This window comes from Salmo salar, chromosome 23, assembly GCF_965601325.2.
Source record: "Salmo salar chromosome 23, fSalSal1, whole genome shotgun sequence".
NCBI classification, from domain to species: Eukaryota; Metazoa; Chordata; class Actinopteri; order Salmoniformes; family Salmonidae; genus Salmo; species Salmo salar.
Window position 1 is genome coordinate 2,155,556 of NC_138313.1, and position 25,402 is coordinate 2,180,957.

General features: G+C 41.4%; 1 pseudogene; it reads right to left on the bottom strand.

Annotated features, from left to right (window-relative positions):
• Nucleotides 1–15,586: 15,586 nt before the first annotated feature.
• LOC145862969 (protein mono-ADP-ribosyltransferase PARP9-like) lies at nucleotides 15,587–16,628 on the bottom strand (annotated as a pseudogene).
• Between the last annotated feature and the right edge of the window lie 8,774 nt (nucleotides 16,629–25,402).

Below are 25,402 nucleotides of genomic sequence, written 5' to 3' on the forward strand. Positions count from 1 at the left end.
TTACTTATCTGGGGGCTCCTTTTACGGCCGGATCCAGATACCTTTATACTTATAAAACTGCAGAATTCCACTAACTGCTCTCCCAAGACACAGTCTCGGGAAACATTTCAAAGCGAGAGATAATTACACCCCCTCCTCTCCTAGAAGAGAAAGTATACATTTTGTTAGTATTCACTATGCTACATTTCAGCAACCCAAAAGTCTTAATTACAAACAAAACAGGATAATGATAAGTCCACTGTCCTCCCTCCAATCATTCATCGTTTGTTTTAATCCACCCCAACGTTTATGTGTCCTTTATTTAGCATGTACTACCCTTAGACACGACAACATTTATCTTGCCACCGAGTCTAACGATTTACTCCCATATATGACTTGTCTCTATGGAAAGGAGAAGGGCCACAGTCTGGTACAAGTCAAAAGGACAGCCGTGAGTTGGGGAAGAGTGAGGAATTTGGGCTGAGGTCAGGTCAGATGAAGTGAGAAAGAACAGGCATCACTCAAGTCCTGTCTAGCAACAGAGATGTATTGGCTGTCCAGATGTGTAAGGAGGAGACTCCTTACATTGTGTAAATGTTAGTCTTATGCAGCTGTCTGACCCAGTGAGTGAATAAACTTGGTTTGAGCTTTACTAGTCATCTGTGAGTTTTTACTCTGTTTATTTAGAACCTAACAGTTTGTGCTATGAGCAGGGTTGACCACGATTTATAGTCGAAATGGAGAGTCCGAATCAGTGGAGCAGCAGCCGGCACAAAAAACTCACCATTGACGAATAGACGAACCATCGGCTCCTCACGGGGGTTTGAAAAATCTTTAAATGCTGTCCAAGAGTGTCAACTGTCTCTACCTCGCCTCAGTCCATATATGGGTTGTAAAAGAGTGGTTTTCGGTGGAGGTCCGTTTTTCCAACCTCCTCCTGCTGCCCCTGGCTCACTTGGGTTTGGACACTTTCTAGTGAAATGTCCCTCTTTTCCACAGTTGTAACAAGCAAAGTTCTTCTCCTGTAGTGCTTGTTGTCCCGCCCTGTAACTTCTTTCTACATTCTGCTAATAAAACTTCACTCAATGTGCCTTTTAAAGTCAAATCTGCTACTTTGTGCCAGAGCGGTACCTGTTCCAGAATGTCCCAGCCCCCTTTATCCGCCATTATTTTCACCGGTCCAGTCAACGGATCGGGCAGACAAGGGTCTCCCTTACTGCTTTTGGCTCCCATTATGAAACTCTGTCTATACACACACACACTCAGACATAAACACACAAAACCAATAGTTTTTAATTAGGAACGTCTTCCTTTCTTATAATTCAAATGAGAGTTATTATTTATTTGATGTAATTTTATATTTCATACCCACATGGTAGTTATGCAAATTTCCCAAGTAGCTTTAAATTTATAGCTAGTTTCCCAATCATAACCAACTGTTTTACCAGTACACTGATTAATACATTTTTATATTTTTCTAACCTGCAGGAATAATTTTTACTTGTACCTCAGGACCCTGTCCTGGAATCACATAGCTCATGCATTTACATCTTACGATCGTAACCCGTGGCATATTTCTTCAGGACTTTGTCCTGGTATCTCTACACTACCTCAGGATCTTATTCTGGAATCTCTTTCATCAGGACTGTCCTGGTATCACCAAACCATGACCTATTCCTATAACAGGATTTCCAAAAAGTTCCTAGAACTTTCCCCAATTGGAGGTTGCGTTTAAGAAAATCAGTCTCACCCATAACTCTGTATGTTTGGAATGGTGTATCCACTCAATGACGCTCCCTGCCGGTCCGAGGCGGGTCCCTTCCTGCTCCACTTAGTCAGAGTGTGGGGCTCCCTGCCACATCTAACCCAGCCCCTGCGCACAGTTACCTTCTGTCTCCCCGGGATCAATCAGCAAGCGGAGTAAGCCATCTCATCCTCGTCGCCAATTTTTGTGGAATCTCTAACCAAAAGGAGAGGGACTATTCTTCAAAACAACTTTATTATAAGATTTGCAACAATGAAGCAATCAACAATCACTAAGAATAGTCAGAGTTGAAAAGTACAATGAACAGAGCTGTCTTTCGCCTTTTATAGAAAGTACATCCTTTTCTCTTTGTGACAGTTAGCATATGTGCAGAAACAGGCCCTGGGAACAGAGTTGTAAAAAGTAATTTAGCTTGTCTGTGTAGATCAAGATAGCTGATATCGCCACCACTCTCTGTTCCTCCCTGCACATCCCACAAAGCTAAATTCCTTCCGATCGTAAACACAGGAGGTCACATACTGTGGTCGCACCCAAGCAGCTCATAAATCTGTATGCTCAGATTTATGACTAAGTCACACAAGACAAGTCTGTATCACTGTATCATTAAAAATACTAACATATAACATATGTAATTCATACTAACATATGTAATTTCCAAACATTATGTGATTTTATGAGAACATGAAAATGACCATATATAAGTGCTCACTTGTCAAATAGTTAACAAAAATAAGGGTGTCATATTCTTGCTGGGGGTGTATAAGAACACATTTTAATAAGATTTCATGTTGCTAAAATGCTGTCAGTTCCACTTTTAATCCATTGTACAGGATGCAAACAGGTCACTGACGTTTCGACATCAAGCTGATTTCTTCCTCAGTGACCTGACCATGGTGCTTAGCTCCTGTTTATAGCCTTGTGGCCAATTGAGACACAACAATGTAATAACATTAGAATGATAATGTTTCAAGGTAAATGGCCAATTCTAACACAAAATAATACTAATAATAATATAATGTGTTTCGTTAATCAATAGGCCATACAATGCATTTGCAAACTATCAAGGATAACAAAAAAAAGTTTTGAAACTTATTTCCATTGTGGTCTTCTTGTTAACAAAACACATACTTCATCAATGAACAACAAATTAAAGATGGAAAACTAATTTAGTTAAGGCAGTTTGGAAAAGTCAGTATGGCTTGAGCGGATGGCGTATCGATGGTACAGTACAGCCAGGGAGAAAGTCTTCATCAAGGCCCATCTCTTTGTCCGACGTTCCCAGTTCCTCCATAGTAGCCTCTCCACCGTAGGTAGCTGATCCTCCATTGCCGACAGTGAAGCACCCACTCCGGTGATGCTTCGGCTGCAGTAATAGTTATTTTTTAGGCCCATATGCGAGTAAAATGGTCACACTGTAAAGCCCTGCATCACAAAGATCTGTTACCTCAATCAATGCATGGTAGATGAGGATGCGGTATGTTTATTTAAGAATAAAAAAAAGTAGCAGATAACTGTAAAGATCTCTTCTCACATCTATGTGCAGTATACCATCTCAATGTGGCCTCCCGAGTGGCGCAGCGGTCTAAGTGTGACCATTTTACTCGCTAGAAGCGTCACTACAGACCCAGGTTCAATCTCGGGCTGTTTCACAACAGGCCTTGATCGTGAGTTCAATAGGGTGTCGCACAATTGGCCCAGCGTCATCTGGGTTAGGGGAGGGTTTGGTCGGGGAGGCTTCACAAGTAGGCCGTCATTGTAAATAAGAATTTGACCTTAACTGACTTGCCTAGTTAAATAAAGGTTAAATAAAAATAAATAAAATGTGGCTTCCAGTTACTTTATTATGCTGTCAGGATGGCTGTTGTAGGTTGTATCTATCATGTAGTATGACTATATGAAAAAGTGACTGATTACTTTTTTATATTCTTCTTTAAGGCACTGCATCATATACCAGCAGAACCTGTTGGACCAACACCAGACTGTTGTAGTATTATTTGTAAGTTCTCTTATTAGCTGCAGATCATATGTAAGACTCAAATGGAACTGTTTTGAACCCAGACAACAATGGAGGACAAAGCCATTGCGGCCAGCCTCAATGGAGGGCTATGCATCACATTTACATTTTTGTCAATTAGCAGACACTCTTATCTAGAGTGACTTAAATGAGCAATTAGAGTTAAGTGCCTTACTTAAGGGCACATCTAGTCGGCTCGGGTATTCAAACAGCGACCTCTATGAAACAACTGCAGAAAACAAAATACTTCGAAAAGAACTATGTCAAAGTAACTACTGGCCCAAGGCTCTTAATTACTAGGCTATCTGCCCCTCACAAATCTCAATCAAGAAGACACAGCCCATGGTCCAGGTGTTGATTTCACACCTCATCAAGAGGTTTGGAGAAACATGAGTGTTCTACAGTAGTTACATCATTAATGGTCCTAGTGACGGGAATTGTGAGTTTGTGATTCTTTAGTAAACATTGTACCTTTTATTATTGTTGTCTTTTATGTTTATCCCTCTTTTCTTTCAGCCCAACATCTGAGACAAAACTGTCTACTTCATTAGTGGAACAGTTTCTTTGCCTCAAGTATTCAGAGGGTAAAGGCTGTAAGTTAGGTTTTCATTTGGAAACTGCATTATCTATCATGCAGGAGCTCAACTATTTCCACTGAAATGGAGCCCTTGAAGGTGTAATAGTTTTTGATAGGTTTGACCAAATCCTAGCCATATTGAATACGAAGGGTATTTAAAAAAAACACCGACTTTTATCTTCAAGGACGCTTGGTACACCCAAGGATGACGCCACCGTCTTTCTACTGGTTTCCTTGAGGAACACCTCCGGAACCTGAGAAAGCGGCGTCAGAGACCAGGACGGCTCAACTCTACAGCTGCACCCACCGAAGATGACAGACCAAGCAGGAGTCCTGTCTTGCCCGGAAAATGTTTCAGTATGTGTGTATATACATAGATATACATACACACACACACACACACACACACACACACACACACTCCTTCCCGGGAGGGGCAGATAGTAATAGACAGACCAGATCGTCTGTATTTATTCTGTTGTTACTGAGAGCTTTAATAAATGTTTTATTTATTTAGAGACCGGTCGGCATTTGATTGTGTGTTATTCTAGGTTGGGTGAACAAAAGGACTTGAGTTCCTGTATGTTATTACAATTACACCATGAGTCGTTAAATCGTGAAAACATACACCCCTGCCTGCCCTTCTTCCTGGAGAGATGTTTATTCTTGTTGGTGCAATAAACTGAGAATCCAGATGGCTGGACCGACTCCGACAGTATATCCTGAGCGAGCCATGTTTCCGGGAAACAGTATGTTACAATCCCTGATGTTTTTCTGGAAAGAAACCCTTGCCCTGATCTCGTCAACTTTGTTATCCAGGGACTGAACATTAGCGAGTAATATCCTCGGAAGCGGTGGGTGGTGTGCCCACTTCCTAAATCTGACTAAAAGATCACGCCGAATTCCTCTTCTCTGCCGGAGTTGTTTTGGGCCGGCCTCTGTAATCAGTTCAATTGCCCTGGGTGGTGCGAATAAAGGATCCACTTTGGGAAAGTCGTATTCCTGTTCATAATGCTGGTAGTGCTGGTGAGTTCCCGCTGCTCTTATATCCAATAGTTCTTCCCGGCTGTATATAATAACACATACAATTTTCTGGGCTAACAATGTAAGAAATAATACATAAAAAACAAAATACAGCAAAGTTTCCTAAGAACTAGAAGCGAGGCAGCCCTCTCTGTCGGCGCAATCTCATTTTAGAGGGAAAGGGAGAGACGAAGACAAAGAATACTTCTCGTACATTTGGAAACTACCCACAAAGTAAAGGTAAAACTTTGCATATGAACCACTGCCCGTTTGGGTAATAAATGCAATGTATTTACATGTAGATATCTTTGTTCGTCATCTCTGTTGAAACCAACCAATCCTTCTATGAGGAAGGGATTGGTTGGTTTCTGGTTGTCCACCAGATGTCACAATGTCCTTCTGTTGTCTTGGTCTTGTAGTGGAGTGTTCAAATAGAACAGATCTTCAGATGCACCAATGATTGTCTGAGATGGAATCTTCTCCTTCCTTTCTCAGGTAGATAGTCAAAGTTCTAATCCCTTTACATGAACAGCTGCAGACTGTCAATGTTTTGGTCTAGTGAGTTCATCTTTTTCAACTCGTTGAGTTTCAGAGTTTCCAACCATTTGTAACATTTAGCTCACGCTTCACGTTTGCGTGTTAATTTTCTGTGAGTTATTTTCAGCACTCTGGTTGAAAAGGGCAGTTCCATCACACTGACACGCTCTCCTGACCTCTTTTGGGGCGTGGCTTACTCAATGTCCCTTGCACATTAACTATATCTCGTTAGAAGATGAACTGTAACACTATCTGAAGAAGAAAATTAAGATACTTACAGACACCAGTGTTTCAGGTCAGGCAGTTTCTGTGCCCTCAAAAACACCTTTTAAGCCCAAGTCCACCTTTTGTCCCATTATCCAGAATGCCACACTAAATACATTTGCCAAGAAGGTGAAATTTGATGTTGAGAATCTGTTTAAGGGTAAAATTGACTCTAACCAAACACAACGTAACCTTTCTAAGACAGAGAGAGATGCAGTTGAATCATTGTCCAAAAATGGACGGATTATGGTTAAAAAAGCAGACAAGGGTGGCGCTACAGTAGTGTGGAGTAAAGACAAATATGTGACAGAAGCCTACCGTCAATTAGACAATGATGAATTCTACCAATCTTTTACCTTCAACCTACAGAGGACCTAAACACTGAATTGAAAGGTATCCTCACAGAAGCTAAGGAGAATGGCTACATTTCAGACAATGAGTTCAAATGTATTTTCAATGACAGTCCGCATATGGCTTCTTTTATTTAATTTTTTTTATCTTCTTCCAAAAGTCCACAAGAATCTTGAAAACCCCCCAGGCAGTAAAAATGGCAAAGGTAGTTTGCACACATCAATCTTTAGGAAGCCTACAGATTAAATGAATTGTAATCTGATTTTAGACATGATCATGTCTTCAGAGGAAAAAACAAACAAAAGTAAGCCTATTTTTTATTAAGATTTCAAATAATAGGTTTCTTCCAAGGTTCTGGCCTTTCTAGAGAGTTTTTCCTAGCCACCGTGCTTCTACACCTGCATTGCTTGCTGTTTGGGGTTTTAAGCTGGGTTTCTGTAAAGCACTTTGTGACATCAACTGATTTAAGAAGGGCTATTTAAATACATTTGATTGATTGAATACCATTTTGAGGGCAGACATTCTCTTTTAGCCTTTTGGGGTGAAAAACTATGGCCAATTCCAAAGAGTCTGCAGAATTTGCGATCAGGAAACAGACTACAGTGTCAAATCTGCTGTATTGGAGAATCCCTTCTTGAATCGGGGCTACAGTGCTCAGGTCCTGAAAGATGCAGGTATAAGGGCTGGACGACTAGACAGAGAGAACTTGTTGCGAAGGGGAGTGCCTCATGATGCATCAGAGAGAGTATACTTTGTTACAAAATACAGCACTGAAGCAGAGAACATTAAAATAATCATTAAAAATAATTGGGGAATCATCCAAAGTGATACGCTACTACGCCAAGTCTTCCCAGAGCCACCAGTCATAAGCTTTAAGAGATGTCCTACCCTAAATTACAAATGAGTTCACAGCTATCTTCCTGGTGGCTAGACCACAAACCCAAAGGCTCTTTAAAATGCAACCAGTGCAACCATTGCAGAAATATTGCACAGAAAAGGTTTTTTGTTGACACAGCTTCTAAAATGGAGTATCAAGTCAAGCATTTATTTAACTGCAAAACCACTCATGTCATCTACAGATAGAAATATCCACAGTGCAAAGTGTTTTACATTGGACAGACAAAAATACGACTTCAAGACCGCTTAGCGGAACACAGGTACGCCATACGGGTAGGCAATGAAGACTACCCCATGGCAAGGCACTACAAGTCCTTACACCATGGCAACCCTGCCTCCTTACAAGCTATGGGTATTGATCATGTTCTGGCCTCAATTAGAAAAGGGGAATGTCTTAAACAGCTAAACCAAAGGGAAAGTTTTGGGATTTACAAACTACAGGCCACTAAGTACCCTGGTTTAAATGAAGATATGGATTTCTCACCTTTCCGGTGTCATAAAACCGGCCCAGCCTCTGGGAGAGAGGGGGTCTGGCTATCTGAGCCAGTCAAGGGGGCTTTACTATCCTTGAGTAGTGGAATTACTTCTGTTTCCCCTCCAGGCCTGAGGGCACACATTTTCTAGTAGGCTTAGACTGAAGATATGGCAAATAGGAGTGGCAATATCGTTCGCTATTATCCTTAGTTTCCATCCAAGTTGTCAGACCCCAGTGGCTTGTCATTGTTGCTAGACCATCTTTTCACCTTTTCCCACAATCACTTATAATTTGTAATTACAATGCTTGTCTTTCATAATTTGATCAGTTATACTTGGATGTAGCTGGTGTGTTATGCATTCGTTTGCTAATCTTGCCTATAAATATATATTTTTTTGAAGTAATTGGCAATATCAGTGGTTTGTGATGAATGAGCTATCTGATTCAATGAATGATGGAGCTGAGTTTGCCTTTTTGCAAATGTTAAAGATGTGATCAATACATGTTTATGATTTATTTCCTGTGCTGTTTGTAACTACCCTGTTAGGTTGACTGACAACCTGAACCAGGTTGCAGGTACTGGTTACAGTTTGAAGCTTTTTCTTGAGTGGGCAGCTTGATGAAATCCAGTCAATATTTAAAAATCACCCAGAAAATGTACCACTGTTGATATCATGTACATTATCAAACATTTCACACATTATCCAGATACTGACTGATGGTCTATAGCAGCTTTCCACAAGAATGGGCTTTAGGTGAACCTGTAGCCATATTACTTCAAAGGTATTTAACATGAGCTTGTCACGTCCTGACCAGTAATAGGGGTTATTTGTTATTGTAGTTTGGTCAGGACGTGGCAGGGGGTATTTGTTTTGTGGTTTGGGGGTTATGTGTATGTAGAGGGGTGTTGTATTTATGTGTTCCGGGGTTTTTGGTGTATGTTCTTGCTTTGGTATTCTAGGTTGTGTATTTCTTTGTTGGCCTGGTGTGGCTCTCAATCAGGAACAGCTGTACATCGTTGTTTCTGATTGAGAGTCATACTTAGGGAGATTGTTTTCACCTGTCCCTTTGTGGGTAGTTGTTTTGTGTTTTTCACCTGACGGAACTGTCAGTGTCGTTTTCATATTGTATACTTGTTTTGTTTCACCTTCTTCAATAATTAAAAAGAAGATGAGTAAACATTTTCCTGTTGCGTCTTGGTCCTCCACACACGACACCCGTTACAGAGCTCCTCTAAGCGTTACAGGAATGTGGTTCTGAGTGGAGGAACATTTGAAGTTATTTGTTTGAAAATCATACATTTTTACAGTTAAGACATCTTTACTATTAGGCCCATAAAAAAAGTGTGCAGGCGAGATCCCCTGAATGTCAGTGTAATTCACACTCGTTTTCGTCTAAACACATCGCATTTTGGAGCGTAGGCTATTGGCCTACCACCCGTTTTCAAGTCCATTTGCTATTTTTTCATGCCTCTAACATGCGGTAATGATAAAAAGTGGTGTAATAACCTTAGGCCTTTTTTTTTAACCTGGTACGGTGTACCCCCACTATTTCTTTACCCAGGACGCCATATCGGACCATACCGCCCTACTTTCACCCCTGGTATTAAAATATCATGATCATATATTTTGGGGTGGCAGGTAGCCTAGTGGTTAGAGCGTTGGGCCAGTAACTGAAAGTTTGCTAGATCGAATCCTCGAGCTGACAAGGTAAAAAAATCTGTTGTTCTGCCCCTGAACAAGTCAGTTAACCCAATGTTCCTAGGCTGTCATTGTAAATAAACTTGCCTAGTTAAATAAAAAATATACATAGTGTAGGGGTAGGCAAACCTGTTCCTGGAGTACTGCAGGACTTTGTTCCAACTAGGCCCTAAACCAGGGGTGTGTTCAGTTTGCTTGAACATTTGCCATGTTACGGAACGGTTTGAACAGACTGAGATACGTTTCCTCAGTTCAGTGGGTGTACCGAGGTGTGGCTTGAAGCAACGAGTGATGTATTTAAAAGGGTAGTGGTGCATTTTGAACCCACAACCCAACCATTCCCCATTTTTCAACTGGCCGTACAGCACCGCTTCTGTCGAATTGAACGTTCTATGATGTTTTTTTTATGTACTGATCGCAGCTCAGTTTGTCAGGGCTAATTGATCAGTTCAGCGATTGTCTAAATTCAACACTCCTGGTCTACCAGGCTGGTTAAGTTCCTGCGGCACTCCAGGACCAGGGTTGCCTACCCCTGTTGTAATGAGAACATTTGAGAAGTGAATGGCCAACATTTCCTTCCAAAACGGGAGTTGATTCTCTCACTTCAACTCAAAAAACAGTTGAGATGTTTCCCAAAATATTTTAGAACAGCAGACCGATCACATTACCAATATCTGCTCTGATTGAAGGATTTCAAAAACATTGCCCATTAGGTGGTGCGCCGATAAAAGATCAAATAAAATGGAAAAATGTTGCAGCAACCACTGCTGGCAACATTACTCTGCAATATTGCCCACCAAAATTACCAATGTAATATGGCCTGAACCTTGCTGGATGTAACTGAGCTGGATGCTATGCAGGATGAAACATCTAGCTCAAAGTTACAGCCCCAACTGTAGGCCTACAAGGCTCTCTCGATACAAAACCGGGGGGTAACTTTATTGTGTCTCTCACTGAAAACGCCCTACAATATGTGTGCAGTTTCTACCAACAGATTAGGGGTACTGTGATTGGAACTGCATTCTATGCAAATTTATTTGGGACACTTGGAGACCTTCATTTGTCGTCAAAAACCCAGATTGCCAGAATGTCGCTCTTTGAAAAAGATGCATAGATGACATCCTACTGGTATGGAATGGTACTGACGCTCTTCTCTCATCTGAACCCAATCTCAAATTCGCAGCAGAGAGAAGTTGAGAAAAATGTACTTCTACATCTTACAATACACAAAAATAAAGAAAACATGTTGATCTACCATCTTCCGAAAGCTGCAGAGTAGGAATACACTTTTACGCAGACAGTAACCACCTGGTGGCTCAATTCCTAAGACTGTAAGTGTAGTACAGACAGAGTTTGAGCGCAAATCTAATGATATGTGCAACAGGTTCCTGCAACACGGGTATGACAACAGTGTGCTAGAGAAACTGAACGTCAAAGCTTACTGACTGGCACAAATACAAAGAGGGACATAGGCAAATGACAGTTGGCCCTGTACACGGAGAGCTAACATCAATGACATGCATGTCAATCTCCCCTGGCTCAAAGTAGAGGAGAGATTGATTGCTTCACTATTGTCTTTGTGAGAGGTATTGACATGTTAAAAGCTGCCTGTTCAAACGACTGGCACACAGATCAGACACCCATGCATACCCCACAACGTCTCTTCATAGTCCAAGTCCAGAACAGACTCTGGAAAATACACAGTACTACATAGAACCATGACTACATGGAACTCTATTCCACATCAAGTGGAATGCAGGCAGTAAAAAATCAGATAAAACTACACCTTATGAAACAATGTGGACTGTGAAGACAGGCACACTCACTCTAAATACACGTAGGTATTGTGGTATTACAAATGTACTATAGCTATGTAGTGGTAATAATGTTATGTACTGTTTTATTACATTTTAGTTTTTTCCGTAAGTGCGTAACGGATTAACCTTAAGTCCACTGACACACCCGTATGTCAATCTAAGTAACATAATAAAACAAATCTGCATCAAAATCCATCAGTTTAAGCTAGAGATATCAGGGCTGATTCTAAAATCCACCGCATCCACCTATGTTGGCCTTCCGCATCTGCGGTGGAAGGTGTCCGAGCTACAGCGGTGTTTGTCAGACCATAAGACATCCTGAAAATCGGTCTTCTCAGAAAAACGTCTGTAGCATCCAAAAGGTTTGGCCTATAAACTAATGGACCCCACTGTGTAAAAGGGAAAGACTCAAACACGATGGTCTTCTCCGTTTTGCTCGTCTGAAGGTAACCTATGCAAAATGAATGGCAGCATGGAGGTAGTTTTGTGCCCAAAAAATAAGGGGTTAAATATGTGTAAAGAAATCTATATATTTCCTGAGCTTTCTTATATAGATACGTATGGCAGACACTTTAAAACCTTATTTATTATGATTTAAAAAAATGTACACTGTCTTTTTTGCCAATGAATGTGTTATTCAATGCATTTCTATGGGCTATAGTGGTAGGCCAAATTCAATATTTTATCAAATTGTTTTAAGAACTTTTTGGGATACCTAAATGGGTCCTAAAATTCAAAATAGCTAAATGATACGACCATCTTAAAACAATTCCATATGCTCGCTTCGTAGAATTCCCCCCCACCGGCATAGACTTTTAAGAGGTTAATAAATTCAAACTAAACGAGCATGGAAACTCCATATTACAGAACATAAGGCTGCTATTCGAAACAAAACCACAGAATATGCTCCTGCACGCTACTGCATAGAAGCCAACCATGGATCACCTTCATAGCCATAGAACATGTTCAGATTTCGCCAAGAGGCGGCTTTCTAGCAGTAGTCCTTGGATCTTCAGGGGAAAATGTATGATTTTCTCACTGTCCTCGTTTCTATATTGTTCCCTTGATTTTTTTGGTCTCCGTTTTCACAGAGACACAAATATCACCTATGTATATTTAACATGGCCTATTGATTAACGAGACATTATCTTACTATTATTTTGTGCTACAATTGGCCATTTACCTTCAAAACAGTCATTATTTTCTTACATTGTTGTGTCTCAAATGGGCCACTAGGTTTTAAATAGGAGCTAAGTGCAATGGTCAGGTCACTGTGAGGAAAAAGTCTGCTTGACGTCAAAACGTCAGTCACCTGTTCGCCTCCTGTACAGCAGTGGAGGCCGCTGAGGGGAGGACGGCTCATAATAAATGGCTGAAATGGAGTGTAATGGAATGATAACCCATAACAACCCCCCCCCCCCCCAAAAAAAAAGTGTTTGCCCACCTGAACTCTTGCATATATACATATGTAGGTCTGATCATATTAAGTATACCGTGCATTCGGAAAGTATTCAGACCTGACTTTTCCCACTTTGTTACCTTACAGCCTTATTCTAAAATTGAATAAAATTCTCTTCTTGTTGGTGTCCTTTAGCAGTAATTTCTTTGCAGCAACTCAACCATTAAGGCCTGATTCACGCAGTCTCCTCTGAACAGTTGATGTTGAGAAGTGTCTGTTACTTGAACTCTGAAGCATTTATTTGGACTGCAATTTCTGAGGCTGGTAACGCTAATGAACTTATCCTCTGCAGCAGAGGTAACATTGGGTCTTCCTTTCCTGTGGCAGTCCTCATGAGAGCCAGTTTCATCATAGTGCTCGATGGTTTTTGCGACTGCACTTGAAGAAACTTTCAAAGTTGAAAAAAAATCCAGATTGACTGACCTTCATGCCTTCAAGTAATGATGGTTGTTTCTCTTTGCTTATTTGAGCTGTTCTTGCCATTATATGGACTTGGTCTTTTACCAAATAGGGCTGTCTTCTGTATACCACCGCTACCTTGTCACAACAACTGATTGTCTGAAACGCATTAAGAAGGAAATTCCATTAACTAAGGCACACCTGTTAATTGAAATGCATTCCAGATGACTGCCTCATGAAGCTGGTTGAGTGTTATGTCACAGTTTGTCTTCACTATTATTCTACAATGTAGAAAATAGTCAAACTAAAGAAAAACTCTTGAATGAGTAGGTGTGTCCAAACTTTTGACTGGGACTAAGTATTCAGACCTTTTGCTATGAGACTAAAAATTGAGCTCGGGTGCATCCAGTTGTTTTCATCGATTCATCCTTGAGATGTTTCTACAACTTGGAGTCCACTTGCGGTAAATTCAATTTATTGGACATGATGTGGAAAAGCACACACCGGCCTATATCAGGTCCCACAGTTGGCAGTGCATGTCAGAGCAAAAACCAAGCCATGAGGTTGAAAGAACTGTCCGTAGAGCTCAGAGACAGGATTGTGTTGAGGCACAGATCTGGGAAAGGGTACCAAAACATTTCTGCAGCATTGACGGTCCAAGATCACAGTGGCCTCCATCATTCTAAAATGGAGGAAGTTTGGAACCACCAAGACTCTTCTGAGAGCTGGCCACCCACCCAAAATGAGCAATCGGAGGAAAGGGCCTTGGTCAGGGAGGTTACCGACAACCCGATGGTCACTTTGACAGAGCTTTTCTGTGGAGATGGGAGTACCTTCCAGAAGGACAACCATATTTGCAGCACTCCACCAATCAGGCCTTTATGGTAGAGTGGCCAGACGGAAGCTCCTCAGTAAAAGACACATGACAGACCGCTTGGAGTTTACCAAAAGGCACCTACAGACTCTCAGACCATGAGAAACAAGATTCTCTGGTCTGATGAAGACAAGCTTGAACTCTTTGGCCTGAATTTCAAGCATCACGTCTGGAGGAAACCAGGCACCATCCCTACGGGGAAGCATGGTGGTGGCAGCATTATGCTGTGGGGATGTTTTTCAGCAACAGGGACTGGGAGACTAGTCAGGCTGAACGGAGCAAAGTAGAGCGAGATCCTTGATGAAAACCTGCTCCAGAGCTCACAGGACCTCACACTAAGCACACCGCCAAGACAACGCATGAGTGGATTCGGGATAAGTTTCTGAATGTCTTTGAGTAGCCCAGCCAGAGCCCAGACTTGAACCAGATCAAACATCTCTGGAGAGACAGTAAAATAGCTGTGCAGTGACGCTCCCTATCCAACTTGACAGAGCTTGAGAATCTGCAGAGAAGAATGGGAGAAACTCCCCAAATACAACTGGGCCAAGCTTGAAGTGTTATACCAAAGAAGACTCGAGGCTGTAAATCGCTGCAATAAGGTGCTTCAACAAAGTAAAGGGTCTGAATACTTATGTAAACGTGATACTTCAGGTCATTATGGGTTATTGTGTGTAGATTGATGGGAAAAACAATTCAATCAATTTTAGAATAAGGCTGTAATGTAACAAAATGTGGAAAAAGTCAAGGGGTCTGAATACTTTCCGAATGCACTGTATATACAATGACTGGATTTAAATGTCAAAACCTCTTTTGCATAGAAGCATTGGCTTCATCTGTACAGAAAGTGTGTCGACTTTCCAACCTGTATCACATAGTTTGCGGTTGCTAGCTGTTGTGTGGGGGAACATGTCATTGAAGAGGAGTGGGACAACATTCCACAATCAACTCTATACAAAGCAGATGTGTCACGCTGCATGAGGCAGATGATGGTCACAGCAGATACTGACTGGTTTTCTGATCCATCCCCATACTTTAAGGTATCTGTGACCAACATATGCATATCTGTATTCCCAGTCATGTGAAATCTGTAGATGATTCGGGCCTAATTAATTTATTTCAATTGACTGATTTCCTTATATGAACTGTAACTCAGTCAAATCCTTGAAATTGTTGTGTTTATATTTTTGTTCAGTATACATGCAAACCCACTGCTAAATTCATAACATACCCATTCAAACTGCAATAAAATTTAGTTGGCTGCAAACTGAAGCCGTAGTGCTAATACGGAGGCAAATAATTAAACTAAACCATGGCAAATCAAAAAACAATATACATGTGATGCAATTGTCAGAATTTCCTATATTGGTGTATCAAATCCAGTTTTTCTGCATAGACTATAGAGTAGACAATCACTGAATGAAATTAAGATCTATATTTCATAGGACTTCATCGTTATCAGAACTTATGGGTTGAAGTTGTTTTTGTGCAGCTGATCAGATATTCAGGTAGGGCTTGGTGACCATTGAAAATGACACAGGTGTCTACGCCCCCTTCCACGCTGTCATACAGGGTTAGGGGGTCTCCAACGGGGGTCTGCGGTGGCACAATAAGACCTGGTGTGCCAATGACTTCCCTGTCAGCACCTGCGCTGCAACGAAGTACAGGTACTCTTCATCAGCCAAGCCCCTCCACAGCTTCTCTGTCCCGTGCATGCTGCTACTGAAGTAGATCCCCTCTCCATGATTTTTCTCTGTGGATGAAAGTAACACATTACAAAATGTAAGTGAGAAAACACTCAATTGAAACAAAAACATTGTGTGATAAGGTTGAGTTGTTATGCTTCAGCTGCAAAGTAGCTATAGGCATTTGCATTAAAAAGCCTTGTGATTAGAAAATGTAATTCAATTTCTAGACTGTAGGTGGCTTCTCTTACCGTCAGGTGGTGCAAACTCCCTCTGGAAGCCCACTCGACTAACCAGGTCACAGTATTGCGCTGGTACATTCGTTGTGAAGAGGCAGACTGCAACTGTCTCTTCTTTAGCTCAAAGAGATGCTTCGGAGTGCTATTCTCCACCTTCTCAACCTGTAACATAAGATTCAGCCATATTTGATCAGTTATCATGCAGTAAATATCACAGATTGCACCTTTAATGTTAAATCTGTAGTTTATTTTGTTAACACAGACCCTGACAATTTCAAGCCCGGAAAAATCGTCTGAGCTGTTGTTCTCTACAGGCTTCCTTGAGAAATTGTTGGATGATTTCAGGCCCATGTCACTCTCCTCTTTTTTTGCAAAATCCTCTTGGACTTCCAACTCTAACACAGATGCTCTGACACCTCTAGAAGACCCCTGGATGATCACACCAGCACAACCATCTTTAAAGAACTCCTCAATGGAAACATTCCACTTGGTTTGAAGGGAAAGCAGCTTGTCAAATTCCCTCTGACCAAAGTGCTGTATGAAACCGTTGAGAATTGTGAAGTTCTCAGAGGGCATCATGAAAGCATAAGTGAGCCAACATTTGGCCTCCTACAATATGTTATTGTGGGCACTGCTGAGCTCGATATACGGTGATGCACCTCCTCTTGGATATCGGCGTTCATTTGTAGCTCTGGACTCATAATGATCAGTTGTGTGCCCAAATCCTTGCAGATTCAAAGACATGAAAGCATACATTAGCTCAAAAGTTGGAAGAAATACGGTGTCAAGAAAAAGTATGTGAACCCTTTGGAATTACCTGGATTTCTGCATAAAAATAAATAAAATCGGTCATCAAATGTGATCTGATCTTCAACACAAGTCACAACAACAGACAAACAGTGTGCTTAAACTAATAACACACACACACATTGTATTTTTCTTGTCTATATTAAAAACATAATTTAAAGATTCACAGTGTAGGTTAGGAAAAGTATGTGAAGCCCTAGGCTAATGACTTCTCCAAAAGCTAATTGGAGTCTGGAGTCAGCTAACCTGGAGTCCAATCAATGAGACGAGATTGGAGATGTTGGTTAGAGCTTCCTTGCACCATATATAAAAACAATTTTGGGGGGAGTTTGCTATTCACAAGAAGCATTACCTGATGTGAACCATGCCTCGAACAAAAATACCTAAGATTAAGAGTTGTTGACTTGCATAAAGCTGGAAAGGGTTCATCAGTCCACGGTAAGACAAATTGTCTATAAATGGAGAAATTTCAGCACTGTTGCTACTCTCCCTAGGAGTGGCCGTCCTGCAAAGATGACTGCAAGAGCACAGCGCAGAATGCTCAATGAGGTTAAGAAGAATCCTAGAGTGTCAGCTAAAGACTTACAGAAATCTCTGGAACATGCTAACATCTCTGTTGGCGAGTCGACGACGTAAAACACTAAACAAGAATGGGAGGACACCATGGAAGAAGTCACTGCTTTCCCCAACAACAACAAAAAAACATTGCTGCACGTCTGAAGTTTGCAAAAGTGCACCTGGATGTTCCACAGTGCTACTGGCAAAATATTCTGTGGACAGATGAAACTATAGTTGAGTTGTTTGGAAGGCACACACACTATGTGTGGAGAAAACAAAGGCACAGCACACCAACATCAAAACCTCATCCCAACTATAAAGTATGGTGGCTACTTTGGGGCTACTTTGCTGCAAGTCTCCCCTTCTCCAAACATCATGTATCAATCCGTAGCTAGTCATTGTTGTTCAATGTAGTTATTCCCTGTCGACTTTGCAGAGGCAATATGGTTGTTTGTCTGTCTACATGGCGTTGTTTAGTAGTCTGTCTGTATATTGGGCCACAGGAGGAAGTGGGAGTCCCAGACCAGAGTGGGAAAGTTGTTTGCATCAGACATCTTCCTTACTGGTGGCTCCCACGCCACATTTGTGGAAACTTGCCCCATCCACAGCCTGTTGCCCATTTCGCCGCGACAGTTCACCAACATACAGCGCCACTGTGCCAGAGGTTAAACACATATGACCCAGCAAATAGAAGCCATTCTGTCTTCAATTAGTGACAGTCCACTGAATTTAGTTCATATATTTTTGCGTCATTTTTTAAATTTGTATTATTATTAATAAAATGTTTAGGGGGAAGATCAGCTTTAATACTGCAGATAGATTGTAGCTTCCATCAATGTAATTGTCTGCATCATTTCCAATCCCCCATATATTTTTGGATAAGTTTGAGAAACAGATGCCTCACAAGTCCTCAACTGGCAGCTTCATTAAATAGTACCCGTAAAACACCAGTCTCAACGTCAACAGTGAAGAGGCGACTCCGGGATGCTGGCCTTCTATCAATCAATCAATCAAATGTATATATAAAGCCCTTTTTACATCATCCGATGTCACAAAGTACTGTACAGAAACCCAGCCTAAAACGACCAAACAGCAAGCAATACAATTGTAGAAGCACGATGGCTAGGAAAAACTCCCTAGAAAGGCCAGAACCTAGGAAGAAACCTAGAGAGGAACCAGGCTCTGAGGGGTGGCCAGTCCTCTTCTGGCTGTGCCGAGTGGAGATTAAAACAGAACATGGCCAAGATGTTCAAATGTTCATAGATGACCAGCAGAGTCAGATAATAATAATCACAGTGGTTGTAGAGGGTGCAACAGGTCAGCACCTCAGGAGTAAATGTCAGTTGCCTTTTCATAGCCGATCATTCAAAGTTAGAGACAGCAGGTGCGGTAGAGAGAGAGTCCAAAACAGCAGGTCCGGGACAAGGTAGCATGTGCAGTGAACAGGTCAGCGTTCCATAGCCGCAGGCAGAACAGTTCAAACTGGAGCAGCATCATGACCAGGTGGACTGGGGACAGCAAGGAGTCATCAGGCCAGGTAATCCTGAGGCATGGTCCTAGGGCTCAGGACCTCCGAGAGAAGAGAGGGAGAGAGAGAAAGAAAGAGAGAGAAAAAAAAATCACACAGGACACCGGATAAGACATGAGAAGTACTTCAGATATAACAGACTGACCCTAGCCCCGCGTCACATAAACTATTGCAGAATAAATACTGGAGGCTGGGACAGGAGGGGTCGGGAGACACTGTGGCCCTGTGCGACGATACCCACGGACAGGGCCAAACAGGCAGGACATAACCCCACCCACTTTGCCAAGGCACAGCCCCCACACCACTAGAGGGATATCTTCAACCACCAACCTACTACCCTGAGACAAGGCCAAGTATAGCCCACGAAGACCTCCCCCACGGCACGAACCCGAGTTGAGTTGCAATGAAAAATACATATCTCAGACTGGCCAATAAAAAGAAAAGATTAAGATGGGTTAAAGAACACAGACACTGGACAGAGGAACTCTGCCTAGAAGGCCAGCATCCCAGAGTCGCCTCTTCACTGTTGATGTGGAGACTGGTGTTTTGCAGGTACTATTTGATGAAGTTGCCAGTTGAGGACTTGTGAGGTATCTGTTTCTCAAACTAGACACTCTAATGTACTTGTCCTCTTGCTCAGTTTTGCACCAGGGCCTCCCACTCCTCTTTCTATTCTGGTTAGAGTTATCTCTGCTGCAGAGGATAAGTTCATTAGAGTTAACTGCACCTCGGTTTACAGCTGACTTTAAGTAACAGACACATCTCAACATCAAATGTTCAGAGGAGACTTTGTGAATCAGGCCTTCATTGACAAATTACTGCAGAGAAATCACTACTAAAGGACACCAATAATAAGAAGAGACTTACTTGGGCCAAGAAACATGAGCAATGGACATTAGACTGGTGGAAATCTGTCCTTTGGTCTGATGAGTACAAATGCTTTTTGGTTCCAGCTGCCGTGTCTTTGTGAGATGCAGAATAGGTGAACGAATGATCTCCACATGTGTGGTTCCCACCGTGAAGCATGAAGGAGGAGGTGTGATGGTGTGGGGGTGTTTTGCTGGTGACACTGTCAGTGATTTATTTAGAATTTAAGACACACTTAACCAGCATGCCTACCACAGCATTCTGCAGTGATACGCCATCCCATCTGGTTTGCGCATAGTGGGACTATCATTTGTTTTTCAACAGGACAATGACCCAACACACCTCCAGGAAGTGTAAGGGCTATTTGACCAAGAAGGAGTGTGATGGAAAGCTGCACCAGATGACTTGGCCTCCACAATCACCCGACCTCAACCCAATTGAGATGGTTTGGGATGAGTTGGACCGCAGAGTGAAGGAAAAGCAGCCAACAAGTGCTCAGCATTCCAGGTGAAGCTGGTTAAGAGAATGCCAAGAGTGTGCAAAACTGCCATCAAAGCAAAGAGTGGCTACTTTGAAGAATCTAAAATCTAAAATATATATTTTTTTGTTTAACTTCTCTAGGGCCAGTGGGACGATTTCGTCCCACCTACGTAACAGCCAGTGGAATCCCGTGGCGCGTTATTCAAATACCTTAGAAATGCTATTACTTCAATTTCTCAAACATATTACTATTTTACACCATTTTAAAGACAAGACTCTCGTTAATCTAACCACACTGTCCGATTTCAAAAAGGCTTTACAACGAAAGCAAAACATTAGATTATGTCAGCAGAGTACCCAGCCAGAAATAATCAGACACCCATTTTTCAAGCTAGCATATAATGTCACATAAACCCAAACCACAGCTAAATGCAGCACTAACCTTTGATGATCTTCATCAGATGACAATCTTAGGACATTATGTTATACAATACATGCATGTTTTGTTCAATCAAGTTCATATTTATATCAAAAACCAGCTTTTTACATTAGCATGTGACGTTCAGAACTAGCATACCCCCGGTGAATTTACTAAATTACTCACGATAAACGTTCACAAAAAACATAACAATTATTTTAAGAATTATAGATACAGAACTCCTCTATGCACTCGCTATGTCCGATTTTAAAATAGCTTTTCGGTGAAAGCACATTTTGCAATATTCTAAGTAGATAGCCCGGCATCACAGGGCTAGCTATTTAGACACCCACCAAGTTTAGCCCTCACCAAAGTCAGATTTACTATAAGAAAAATGTTATTACCTTTGCTGTTCTTCGTCAGAATGCACTCCCAGGACTTCTACTTCAATAACAAATGTTGGTTTGGTTCAAAATAATCCATAGTTATATCCAAATAGCAGCGTTTTGTTCGTGCATTCAAGACACTACCCGAAAGGGTAAAGAAGGGTGACGCGCCCGACGCGTTTCGTGACAAAAAAATTCTAAATATTCCATTACCGTACTTCGAAGCATGTCAACCGCTGTTTAAAATCAATTTTTATGCCATTTTTCTCGTAAAAAAGCGATAATATTCCGACCGGGAATCTGTGTTTTAGCTCAAAGAGAGAGAAAATAAAAACATGAGGTCGCCCTGTGCACGCGCCTCAGTCTGATGGTCCTCTGATAGACCACTTACCAAAGGCGCTAATGTGTTTCAGCCAGCGGCTGGAATTACATCATTCAGCTTTTTCCCGGGTTCTGAGAGCCTATGGGAGCCGTAGGAAGTGTCACGTTACAGCAAATTTCCTACGTTTTCAATAAACAGAGCCAAGAAGCCCAAGGAATGGTCAGAGAGGGCACTTCCTGTTTGGAATCTTCTCAGGTTTTTGCCTGCCATATGAGTTCTGTTATACTCACAGACACCATTCAAACAGTTTTAGAAACATTAGGGTGTTTTCTATCCAAAGCCAATAATTATATGCATATTCTAGTTTCTGGGCAGTAGTAATAACCAGATTAAATCGGGTACGTTTTTTATCCGGCCGTGTAAATACTGCCTCCTAGCCCTAACAGGTTAACACTTTTTTGGTTACTACATGATTCCATATGTGTTATTTCAACGTTTTGATGTCTTCACTATTATTCTACAATGTAGAAAATAGTCAAAATAAAGAGAAAACCTTGAATGAGTAGGTGCGTCCAAACTTTTGACTGGTACTGTACATATTAATAATATTTAATTCAGTGTTTGAAATTACGATTCCATCCTCTGTAGCCGATTCCATTAGGCTAATGGGAAACACTAGCACTTCTTACCTCGAAATCGCCAAACTATGCATGTTGAATAAATGAGTCTGTTAATTTGATCTAAGCAAGCTGATGAGTTGTTTAGTTTACATGTACTGTAGACTATCTGAAATAAGATGTAGGGCTATAGGCTACCTGCATCTACACTTCTTGGATCTGCAAAAACCCTAGCCTTGCTCATTATTCAGTACTACACAAATTAGTTTAATAATTTATTTACTAGCTAACTTAATAATAACACATAGTACACACACAGACTTTCTACATGAGACAAAGGTTCCTAGTGCTTTTGCAATATAATGGCTTGTTACACATAGATGGAAAGGGGGTGGAGAAAAGAGAGAAGGAGAAAGGGACACTAATTGTGGACACATTCTATAACTATTCTCCCATTAATCATATACGTTGCACACGAACCGCCGCACGTTTGGAGGAAATCATGAGTGTATTTACGTGTGCAATGCCTTCGTTCATGGTTTATCTCTGTCAGAACCAAGCCTTCTTGGAAAGGGTTTGATGGGCCTTTCCTGTGGGCCACTTGTACATGCTCTGATTGTCCACCAGAGGTCACAATGTCCTTCTTCTTAGTTGTCCGGTCTCCAATGGGCTGTTAATTCCTCAGAACAGCTACTTAGCTGTACCAGTGATTGTCTGAGATGAGCTTCTTCTCTCTTCCTCCTCGTGTTGGCATTCAAGATTCAGACCACGATGGACATGAGCTGCAGCTCTTCGTTTTTCTGGTGCAAAGGAAGGTGAGTTCATTTCTTCACCTCGTGTTGAGGTTCAAACGTGCAGCTCTCTGCCTCACGTTTCCTGGTCTAGTGTTAATTTCATTACCAAGGCTTTTTAGGCACTCTGGCCAAAGGGGACGGCTCTGTCCGTCTGACACGCTCCTCTGACCTCACTCGGGGCGTGGCTACTTAATGTTCAAAGGATATGATTAGAAGTTATCTCTTATGACTCCTTCAAAACATTCCTATCTTAACAAAAATATTTCCATATTTTTTATTTTATATGTACAATATGTTGGATGAAAACTTGACAGATAAAGGGGGTATACTTTCCAAATTACAGTATTTGGTCCATACAGTTTTTAATAACATCACAAAATAATACAGTAGTTTTCCATAGTTCCCTATTGACCGTTCCTCACATTCTTTATGTCAGAATTATTGATCCATTATCCAAGTTTAGACGTTAGAGTTTTGGGCAGGCAAAAGTCTCTCTAGACAAAGGAATTCCTTTGGTTGATACTAAAGGGCAGTAAGAGAGAGTTCTCTCCTGCTTACATTTACGACCGGGTGTGGAGGTGTCAAAACCCCCACAGTTCCCTCCTCCACCCCTTTGCGGGTGGGAGAGGGTCTGGTTATTGTCAGCCATTGCCAAGCTGATCTGACCCATTGTGATCCTCACAGGACAGTCATGACACATGGCTGTGTGCTCAATTTTATACACCTGTCAGCAACGGGTGTGACTGAAATAGCCAAATCCACTAATTTGAAGGGGTGTCCACATACTTTTTAAAATATAGTGTATCTAAGCAAACCATGGCAAAGTTGAATTACAATCATGAACCCAGATTTTAGTCTGTAGCCTATGCCTATTGAAATGACAAGTCAATCTCGCAAATGGAGCATTTATAACTGTTTGTGGTCTTAACATCTGGCACAGTGTAACGCCCTGGCCATAGAGAGGGGTTTTTGTTCTTTCTTTTGGTTAGGCCAGGGTGTTACATTGGGTGGGCATTCTATGTTCCTTTTTCTATGTTTTTGTATTTCTTTGTTTTGGGCCGTGTGTGGCTCCCAATCAGGCACAGCTGAAGCTCGTTGTTGCTGATTGGGAGTCACACATAAGGAGCATGTTTTTCCTTTGGGTTTTGTGGGTAATTGTTTCTGTTAGTGTTTTGCACCTGACAGGACTGTTTGGCTGTCAGTTTTCTTGTTTTCTTGTATAGTGTTCTCTTTGTTTGTATTACATTCTAATGATGAACACTAACTCCGCTGCACCTTGGTCTTCTTCCGACGACAGCCATTACACACAGCACGATTGCCAGAAAATAGGATAACAATCGTTTTAAGATTGAAATACTCTGTCCAACTTTTATCACTCAAACGCTCCTGTCGGATGTATCTAGTTATGCACATGCGCAAATGGGATATATTTACAATTATAAATGAGTTCGAGCCCTGAGTGCTGATTGGCAGAAAGCCATGGTATATCAGACCATATAGAATGGATATGACAAAAAAATCTGTTGACGTTGGTAATCAGTTTGTAATAGCAATAAGTCATCCTGGGGGTTAGCTAACTGCTGTATCCAGGCACTCCACGTTGTGTCATGTGTATGAACAGCCCTTAGCCATGGCATATTGGCCATATACCATACCCCCAAATTTTGCTTCTAACGTAGTTACGATTTACGTCGATATTCCTTCTTTATTTGCTCAATAACATTATGGAAAAATGGTTTATTGTATAAATGTGGTAACTATTCTTTTGCGGTGCAAAACATTTTTTGTCTAGTTTTCAGGCCTTTTGGGCAGGTTAAGAGTGCTCATTGGGCTATACATTTTTAGCTAGACCTGGCAACCCTGCTAGTCAGTAGCCACATTGCAACATGGCGGACTCCCAGCAAGTAGTTTCTTCTCAGGTAAGAAAGCTAGCTAGCTAATTCAGCCTAATGCTATTTCAACGAGTTTTTTAAAAAGATTTGCCAGTGGATATCTGCAATGGTAGACTCAGTAATTCCAGTTTAGCTAAAAACCTTTTTCTGATCTGATGAAATTTCTTGTCATCTCACTCATTCATCTAACATTGCCCATATAGCTACTGTCACACATTGCATTAATCCTAGCTACTGTACTATCAACTGGCTTGCTATATTATCCAGCTCTAGACGCGAGGGGAAAATGAATATTTTTATATTCTGTAAAGATTATAAAAATGCCAGTAGGTAGGTAGCTAGCTAGCTAGCTAGGTTGAAACACCTGGGGAAGTGCTTAGCTAGCTAGATAACTAACTCCCACTTGCTAGATAACTAATCAGCTGAGTTCATCAATGATAGGTTTCTAGAAAATAAACAATATATTTGCTAGTAATTTTAATGACTTAAGCAACATAACGTCCTGACAAATGTAGAACTTTAGGGACCTCCCGAGCACCAGGAAAATCTCCTTGTTCTTGAGGTTTATTCTGGAGTTTATTCAGGAAGGTGCAACATGTTAGATTAAAATACAGGTAAGGGCCAAAACAATGGAAACACTTGAGTACATGAGGGAAACAAGTATATTGAAAGCTGCTGTTT